Here is an 8,608-nt window from a genome sequence, read left to right on the forward strand (position 1 = left end):
GGTTCATAAGTTTGTTTTGGCCCAATAACAAAGGCACTTGGTTTGTAACTCGGTTTTGCACTAAAAGGACCCATATACGTCTTTTAAGGGGTTTTCGGGTTAAAATAAAATCAAATTGATTTTTATGAAACTTAAGCACGATTTTGAAAGTATAAAACCAAATAAATAATGTGCCAAATAAAATTGCATATTATTAAATTAGCGATTTTAATAAACTACCCATTAAGTTAAAATCGCGAGTGTTACAATTACCCATTAAGTTAAAATGATGATCTTTATCCATAAATATCCAATATCTAGGAACATATCATATTTCGACCCACAAAATTTCACTAAACCACAACTAGATTCACCAAAATCTGCCAAAATTCAAACGACCAACAAAAAATCGATAAAAAAGTTTACATAAAGAAAAACCAAAAATAAAAGAAACAAAATGGCAAACATTTAGTATTGAATGCTTGTAATCACATAAAAAAATATCTGGTTTCAGAGATGAAAGAGGATGACGGAGATTACAATTGAGAATGCTTTGGTTAATTTTTGAGGGAGAGTGTTTTGTTAATTGAGTAATTTGATTTTGTTGTTGGGTGTATTATTGTAGAGTTAAAAACTATAAAGAGGTACACACATTTAAATCCTAAAACTGATGAGCACTCTCTCTCTAACTTAGAGAGATGGGAAAACCAAAAAAAAAAGAGAAAAGAAAAAAAATATCACCCGTCCTTTTCCCTCAGCTTCTTTGGAAATTTCCCAGATCTACTTTCTTATGGGAATTCATTTTCAATCAATCTCTCTTGCTCCTTGCATGTATCTAATTTTTCCAAGCAATTAACGATTCAAGTGCACTACTTGAATCTTGCTAATGCACAAAAATCTCCAACAGCCAAGTTATTGTATTTGGCTTGTATTTGTTTTAAACCTCCAAGATCTGATTTTTCTCCCCCGGTTGAGGAATTGTATGGCCAGATCTTACTTCTCTCTAATCTGAATTACTCTGTTAGTGTTTCACCATGGAATAAGTGCTTTGTTGACGTTTCCATGGATTGTGTCGATGCCTATGTTCGTCCTTTGCTTCCTTCCTTGCTCTTGCTGTGGGTCTGACGTTCAGAGGCTCCATCATTTCGACCATCATCGCCATTCTTGATGTACAGCGATATAATGAGTCTGCTTGGGTTGAGTTCCGACTGGTTTTTGCTGGTTCTTTGTCTTGGGGTAAATCGATTTTTTCTTAATCTACCCTTGCTTGTCAATCCAATCTGAGTCTGTAGAGTTATATGTCTTGATTCTTTTCTTTCTTTCTTAGTAGACACTTGGTTGCTCTCCATTTTATTCAAGGAGAGCTCTATCCAGTCGCGTGCCTACTTTGAAGAAGGATTTGATCAACGACTGTGTTCAATCACTACTTTAGTAGCCTTAACTTGTAAGAGTATACTAGCTATATACTATCCTAAGTCAAATAGCCCTTTTTTCAGTTGTATTTTTTTGGTCCTTAGCTTGCATAATATCTGTTTTGGGTATTGTTTGGAGGGATTATTCCACATCCTTTGGATGTTGTCATGGCTTATCTTTCAGCTTGTCTATTTCTGCCCGGAGAATTTCCACCATTTTTTCTATAGCTTGGTGTTTGATTATGCTAGTTTGTGTTTGTCCATTGCTCAATTTTATATGTTGCTTCTTCTGTTATTTGTATCTTTTAAGTAATACACCGTTTTTCTGTGTATCAGAGATGATTTTTCTTTTCATCGTTGTCTCTGATAAGTTCCATCTTACTCGTTTCGCTTGTTTTACGACAAGTCGGTCTCTAGAACAGTTGATTAGTACAAAATTTCAGTTTTATTATGATGATCCGTTGATAGGTTATATTGTTATATCAATCATATCCTTTGCTATTCATTTTTCGAGAATTTTCATGGCTATTGCTAAAGCATTTGTTGGGAACATTTCTTGGAGTGTGTGTTTTTGTTAACCACTTCTGCTGTGTTGGAGAAAACCTCCATCTTTTGGAGAAAACCCCCTTAATTGTTGGGGTTGATGATTTTTATCTCATTGATAATTTGGTGTTTTTCTGTTGGCCAATTTTAGTGTGCTTGTTCATTTTTGGTGAAATCTTTGATCATCAATCATATCTTGCTAGTTGGTTTAGTTGTTGTCTTCATAAATTGAGCGGGGAAGACTTCCAGTTCTTTGGGTTTTTCAAGCTTAATTGGGACTATATTGTCTTAGCTAGATCCAATTTTGGCTTCCAAACTTGTATTTTTGGTATTGCACGGGATGACTTTTGGTTATGGTTGCTTGTAACTATTGTGAGTTTAGTATTCGGTGACAATAAAAAGTCATATAGGCATCATTTTGTCTTCTTGAGTTCTCTATGAATATCGCCTTTTGGAATGTTAGGGGTACTAAAAGAAAGAATTTTGCGGAAGAACTTAATTTCTTGAGCGCGTCAAATGGAATTAAAATCTTGGCTACATGTGACACTAAAACGTCTTCTAAGCCTGAACCTTATCTAATGGCGAGTTTTGGGTTTAATAATTGTGATTTTATTCCTAGTACTGGCTTATCTGGTGGTATTTGCTTATTTTGGAAATAGTCTATCTCGATGACCTTTTCGATAACTGTCACTTTTAAGTCGAATAGATTCATTGCTTGTGAAGTGTGTGACTTAACGAAAAATGTGGTATTTTGCCTTATTTTTGTTTATGCTCTTGCCCAAGCGGTTGAAAAAACGGACTTTTGGAATGAATTTCAAAACTTTGGTACCCCTCCCTTAACAACGTACCGCAATTTGTAATAGTACCCCTCCCTCACAACGTACATATTACCATCACCCCAGTGTACAAACTCCCTCAACAACGTACAACTGACTGTCGCACAGCTTTTATAATAACCACATTCCAATCAACGATAACAATTCAATTCAGCTCATCAATATAACCGACACAAATCAACATAAGTCACCCTTCCAACCATAACGATATTATCAACCAACATATACAATATGAATCTCCCTTCCAACAATTACGATTATATCAACCAACACAATTCACATACGATCAATTCACTTTAACATAAGTAATCCACCATACCAAACATAGATAATTAAAAGTCGAGTTGAGTAGGATTATCCCAACCTGGCAAGCGATTCCAATTAAGCAGCTTAAGAAATCCAAATAATTAAAGCAATCCGATTATAATTCTTCACAACCGTCACCTAATCAAAATATCATAATTCAATTTAATTTAATTATTTATTTATTTATTCCTTTTATTTACTTATTCAAAATAATTATTTATTATATTTATTAAAGGTCACGATATTAAAACCCGACTCAATTACAAACCCGAGTCACCCAAATAAAAACCCGTCTTAAAACTAAATAAGTCAACCCAATTTACAAAACCCAAACCCCATGTTAACACGTGACACACCCAACCATACACGGTTTTATAACCCTATCCACACCCCTTCAAAACCCGTCCCAAAAAACCCCTAAACACCCTCACTACCCACGGCCAACACCACCAACACCACCACCGTACTTCACCCTCACTCCAGCCACCTCTCACACCCACCACCAGCCACCAACAGCTACAACCGACTATAACCAGTCCCTATACCCCTCTAATCACCACGGCACACACCTCTAAACAGCTACAAACCACCATCCCTGCGCGCCACCATCGCCCCCTTCTAGCTATGGTGGCCAAGTCCACCACCCCATACCACGACAACCACTATACGACTCCCACAACACCAACAACGCACCCTAACAACATTATCAAGCAACACCCTTGCAGCCCGTACAACCCTGAGAACCACTCTATAAAACACCACAAAAGACACCCTTACTACCACCACTGATCGCCACCCAACTCTCCTATCTACCCTCGACACAACCACCCCTAAGCCTCTCCAATTAGGCCACAGCAATAAGGGTAAAATCCGTCTTAAGAGGTCTTAACACAACACGCATTAATCCCCTGTTTCGCGAATTCCGGCCAACCACCTGCGCAAACCACCATCCTTACCACCCCAACACCCACTAATATAGTCGAACCAACCACCCTGACCCATCCCTACCAAGCCCAGGTGAGTCACGTCACGTCCTGAATAAGGGTCCAATCCCGTGTAAAACATATAGTGCAAGCATACCCCAACCACCCACGAAAACCGCCTTCAAACACCCTTCTCCCATCGGTCAATGGTGGTCAAATAAGGTCAACGGTGATCCTTGGTCATCCACGGTCACAACGGTACTTACGGCCTGATCTATGGTGGTCTAGTTTACAAGTTATAGCATAGCAAAGAGTATACATGAGACGGTTCAAAGTATTACCTTGAGGCGATAATAATTTTAATTCCTTTGCTTTTCTCTTCTTTAATTCATTCCTTCTTTCCTTTAGATTTCTTCCTTCTTATTTTATAAATTAATTTTCAGATTATTGTGTATTTATAGTCCCGAATTAAAGAGCATAGGACATTGATTAGGAAACTAAGAACTATTTCCTTATTCTAATTATTATACGATTTGCCTATTATTTTTATTATTATTATTATTATTATTATTATTATTATTATTATTATTATTATTATTATTATTATTATTATTATTATTATTATTATTATTATTATTATTATTATCATATATTATATAATTATTATAATATATTTGTCTTACCATAAGAATAGGATTACTACATATCTCTTTTACTAATTTAATTATTGCCATACACAAATATTATTAGGATAATTATTAATATAATTATTATTACCTTTATATATTATTATTTCCACATTATATTATTATTAATTTCCTATACAAATCCCGATTACACTCATACCAACTTAATATGTTCGGTCCAATAAACAATAACACACGGCCCAATACTAAATATTAGCTAAACCCAATTCCCGACCTGAATTATTAATTTATTATTTAATTAACGTCTTACTTGTATTTATTATTAGAAATTAGAAATGTCATTTAATCAATTATTAATTTACATAAATTACTTTCATAAATTATTATCAAAATACGGAGTATTACAGTTTTCCCCCCTTAAAATGAACTTCGTCCCGAAGTTCGCCCACAACTACTACCACAATACTTATAAACATTCTCATAACTACTATCATTCAACACAATTATCCATTTACGATTATGAACCACATCAATCCTATCACAAGGTATACCGTTAATAACTCAAAATATTTGTAGTATTACATTCCTTCCCCCTAAAAATAAACTTCGTCCTCGAAGTTCGAGATAACAAACAATAGGAACAACCAAATCATTGTTGTAATGCCACAAAATAAGGAACACACATATATCTAACTTAAACATGGATACAATTAATGTGAATATATTTATGGATTAGGGCAATACATTCCGCATATCACTAGACATGGTAATCTACTTCACACAATTCACAATCTCAAAAATATCAAGAAACAAAAACTTTCATCTGTTCAAGGCTAAGGAAAACATGTTACAACTTCTAAAAGTCATAAATAAATAATAACTTAATTATTCCTCGAGAGCTTATACTTTTTTAGAAAATACAGAGAGTTAGTAAACCATGAGAAGAAGAATCAAGTCCAAAACTCATAAGATCAATTTATAATGCATTTTTCAAACTACTTTGTCGAAACAGAAATTTCACAGCAACTTGTCAGAAACTTAGGTCAATTTGTAAAAATAACTATTAATTGTCAAAAATTTACCTTGCAACGTGGCTTATCAATTTAGAAACATATACGAATATTTTAAATAGTGGAGTTAGAATCATGCCTAATAAATAAGAAGTTTTTAAATGGCAAATTTTACAAAAACATGGCGCGGAAACATCGCTGTACATGAATATTTCGACCACTGTCCACTAAAATATTTATTTTTCCTAAACCGTATATTATTTGAACATGAGACCAGTGGCATATGAAAGCTAACTCAGAAGAGTATCAACATAAAAATATTGTATACGAATTTTAAACATATAGTAGAGGGCAGTCAAAACAATCAGGGGTAAAAATCTTGTGAAATCAACCAAACTCACATTCTTCACAATTCCACACAATAATTAATACTTCACATGCTTAATCATATTCACACCTTCCACATACATGCCAACATACTTTCTCATATCAACATGCTTATAATAATGCTTAAAATAAATCATGTTACATCCCTCCTCCGTAAAGAAAAAGTTACGCCCCTGTAACCGCAATCATTAACGATAACACGTACAAACAAGACAAACAAATTCCTAAGGGAATTATACTATATTCATTTTAAATTACCCCACACTCTCAAGTATTCTCTCAAGGTTCCCGGTTCAAAACTGGAAGGGCCAAGGTACAAATTAGGCGCGCTTTCCTAACGGTGCTAAGAGGGGCTCCTAACAGTTTCTACCCGGGGTTTATTTTATTTAGACACACCCTACGTTCATTATTTATTCATTTGTTAGGCCTGAGGATCATTTTGCTCTGATACCACTTTGTAACACCCCCATTTATTCGGGAGCCTTTAGCTAGACATTCCCAAATAAATAGGACTGTTACCATCTCGGTTTCTCGAGGTAGTAGATAACAAAGTCCAACTCACCAAAGTACTTTAAATAAAAACTTCAATGATTACATATGTTTTACAATTTTAATCAACTAGAACTTAATATAAAAAATAAATACAACTCGCAGCGGAAAATAAATAAGTGATATATCTATATATGTGATCTAGACTTCATCTAAGGTTCCAAGTTTGGCTCTCATCCCAATGCTCCCAAAACAACTAATCTTTAGTACCTGTCAAATCTGCTCCCCATAAAACGGTTCACCGCAGGTGTTCACGAATACACAGTCAACCGCGAGGCAGAGTAGGAATAAAACTAAACAACAAGAACATACAATTATCAATCTAATTCAATTCACTTTCATTGCACAACCCCCTGACAACGTGCTCCTTTCCTTTACTTAGCACAACTCCCTTAACAACGTGCTCACATTACTTTGGTACCCCACCCTTAACAACGTACATCAATTTGTAATAGTACCCCTCTCTCACAACGTACATATTACCATCATCCCAGTCTACAAACTCCATCAACAACATACAACTGACTGTCGCACAGCTTTTATAATAACCACATTCCAATCAACGATAACAATTCAATTCACCTCATCAATATAACCAACACAAATCAACATAAGTCACCCTTCCAACCATAACGATATTATCAACCAACATATACAATATGAATCTCCCTTCCAACAATTACGATTATATCACAACATAATTCACATACGATCAATTCACTTTAACATAAGTAATCCACCATACCAAACATAGATAATTAAAAGTCGAGTTGAGTAGGATTATCCCTACCTGGCAAGCGATTCTAATTAAGCAACTTAAGAAATCCAAATAATTAAAGCAATCCGATTATAATTCTTCACAACCGTCACCTAATCAAAATATCATAATTCAATTTAATTTATTTATTTATTCATTCCTTTTATTTACTTATTCAAAAATAATTATTTATTATATTTATTAAAGGTCACGATATTAAAACCCGGCCCAATTACAAACCCGAGTCACCCAAATAAAAACCCGTCTTAAAACTAAATAAGTCAACCCAATTTACAAAACCCAAACCCCATGTTAACACGTGACACACCCAACCATACACGGTTTTATAACCGTGTCCACACCCCTTCAAAACCCGTCCCAAACAACCCCTAAACACCCACACTACCCACGGCCAACACCACCAACACCACCACCACCACCGTACTTCACCCTCACTCCAGCCACCTCTCATACCCACCACCAGCCACCAACAACTACAACCGACTATAACCAGTCCCTATACCCCTCTAATCACCACGGCACACACCTCTAAACACCTACAAACCACCATCCCCGCGCGCCACCATCGCCCCCTCTTAGCTATGGTGGCCAAGACCACCACCCCATACCACGACAACCACTATATGACTCCCACAACACCAACAGCGCACCCTAACAACATTATCAAGCAACACCCTTGCAGCTCGTACAACCCTGAAAACCACCCCATAAAACACCACAAACGCCACCCTTACTACCACCACTGATCGCCACCCAACTCTCCTATCTACCCTCGACACAACCACCCCTAAACCTCTCCAATTAGGCCACAGCAATAAGGGTAAAATCCGTCTTAAGAGGTCTTAACACAACATGCATTAATCCCCTGTTTCGCGAATTCCGGCCAACCACCTGCGCAAACCAACATCCTTAACACCCCAACACCCACTAATATATTCGAACCAACCAACCACCCTGACCCATCCCTACCAAGCTCAGGTGAGTCACATCCTGAATAAGGGTCCAAACCCGTGTAAAACACATAGTGCAAGCATACCCCAACCACCCACGAAAACCGCCTTCAAACACCCTTCTCCCGTCGGTCAATGGTGGTCAAATAAGGTCAACGGTGATCCTTGGTCATCCATGGTCACAACGGTACTTACGGCCTGATCTATGGTGGTCTAGTTTACAAGTTATAGCATAGCAAAGAGTATACATGAGACGGTTCAAAGTATTACCTTGAGGCGATAATAATT

The 8,608-nt window shown here is 36.4% G+C and overlaps 1 long non-coding RNA gene across 1 annotated transcript; it reads left to right on the plus strand.

Moving 5' to 3' along the window:
* The first annotated feature begins 423 nt into the window (after positions 1 to 423).
* Positions 424 to 1,686, plus strand: LOC141634091 (uncharacterized). The gene is made up of 2 exons (XR_012538820.1): positions 424 to 1,215; positions 1,310 to 1,686. It is a non-coding gene; the product is annotated as an uncharacterized LOC141634091 (long non-coding RNA).
* The last annotated feature ends 6,922 nt before the right edge of the window (positions 1,687 to 8,608 follow it).

The sequence above is a fragment of the Silene latifolia genome, chromosome Y (assembly GCF_048544455.1).
Source record: "Silene latifolia isolate original U9 population chromosome Y, ASM4854445v1, whole genome shotgun sequence".
Taxonomy (NCBI): Eukaryota; Viridiplantae; Streptophyta; class Magnoliopsida; order Caryophyllales; family Caryophyllaceae; genus Silene; species Silene latifolia.